Source organism: Populus alba, chromosome 1 (assembly GCF_005239225.2).
Source record: "Populus alba chromosome 1, ASM523922v2, whole genome shotgun sequence".
Classification (NCBI taxonomy): Eukaryota; Viridiplantae; Streptophyta; class Magnoliopsida; order Malpighiales; family Salicaceae; genus Populus; species Populus alba.
Window position 1 is genome coordinate 19,796,114 of NC_133284.1, and position 1,735 is coordinate 19,797,848.

Sequence of the window (1,735 nt, forward strand, 5' to 3'; positions counted from 1 at the left end):
CAGAAATTATTTCTTGATGAATCGAGCAGCAGGTAGATGCAGTCAAACCAATTTTATTTTTTTTATCCCTTTAAACTCCATTTGCAACGTTCACCGTTGCCTCATTTTTCTTACCACAGATCCGATATTTCTTTTTATCTTTAAATGGTTTGTTATGAATTCTAAAAACTTCAAATGTGTTTCGCAGGCTGCAATAATTGTCTGGTAGAATGATTGGGCTTGTTCACTAGGCCAAGAATATATATGTGTGTGTGTGTGTGTGTGTATATATATATCGAGAAAAAAAATGTGAGATTTTAGTTGTGTCAACTTACCTCATAAAAAGTGAATAATGGTGTTACATGAATCTCCTGATGAGTGAAGTTTTAAATGCCTCATGGTGAGTGAAGATATAAATACCTCATGGTGCATGGAGTTGTAGGTGAGTTTGGTGGTTGCTACACTATTGGTGAAGACATTGGTACTCATCCTTTATTTATAGTGTTTGTTGTGTCATTGATGGAGAGGTTGCTGCACATAAAGAATTTATGTACAAAGGTACGCACTAGTGGATAGAGACATGACACTGATCATACTTCTTTCAACTCGAAAATACATTAAGGTGTGTACAGTGCACGGTATTTGACAAGTTAATTTGTGCAAATGAGGGCTAAGAAAATTATTAGGATAGGGTTGTTTGGGCTAAAACGGCTAACAGTGAGGTTGTTCAGGGTTAAATCGAGATATGTATGGACAAGAGTAGTCTGTTTATGCCACCAACCTAAGTGAATTGCTTGGTGCATTCCATTAAGCTACCAGCCTAGATGGTCTACTTAGTGCAACTAATTTAGGTTGTGACCTAAACATGTTGAAATTCTTGGCTAGCGTGTGTACAGGCGCCAACAAGTAAGCATGTTATTGCCTTTGGGCTTTGTGTGTGGCTTATATCTGACTTCATTAGTGTCCTTCTTGGTGTCTTTAAAAACATCTCATTGAGATCTTTTTTATGATACCACGCGTGTTTTGATCGAAGCTTAGCACTCCATTCTTTCTTTCTTTTTCTCTCTTTTTTTTCTTAGAATGCACAACGGTTTGCTATTTTCTTCTCCTCCTGGTCTCTTTTATACACATACTTTTTTAGTGGGTGATAAATTAGGAGATGTGGTTAACAAATCATGACCGTGTGATCATGTGATTGATGGTTTACTGACTACTCTTAGTTGATTGATTAGTACTTAAAAGTGCATTTTTATCAAGATTTTATATCATCATTTTGCACTTGAAGTATCAATAACTCCTTAGCTAGAGCATGTTTTATAATAACATATCTAATAATATAAGATACCTTTAATTTATGGTAAATGTTCATCTTAAATGGAGGTCTGTCACATAAATCAAGGGATTGATTGATGAGTTTAACTACTGAAATTGAAAAGACAAAGAGAGGGCTAAGCTTAGAAAAAAGATGCTGGTTTAGTCCAAACTAGAACACCATTTAGTTATTGGATCATAACTGGAGTTGTAAAACTTGGATATAAGTTTGCTCTATATGGATGGAAAGTTAAGATATAGGCCTAAAACTTTCATGAGTAGTCAAAGATTCAAAAATATTGTTTTCAAGTTCAAATTGTAGCAACAACGAAGAAGGTTGAATCTGTCCTGCAGCTCAGATATTGTTCAGTTTTCAGCCCAAATCTCGAGTTCTAGAAGTCCAAATTCACCGATTCGTTTTCTGTTGGAAAGCTGAGACAATTTT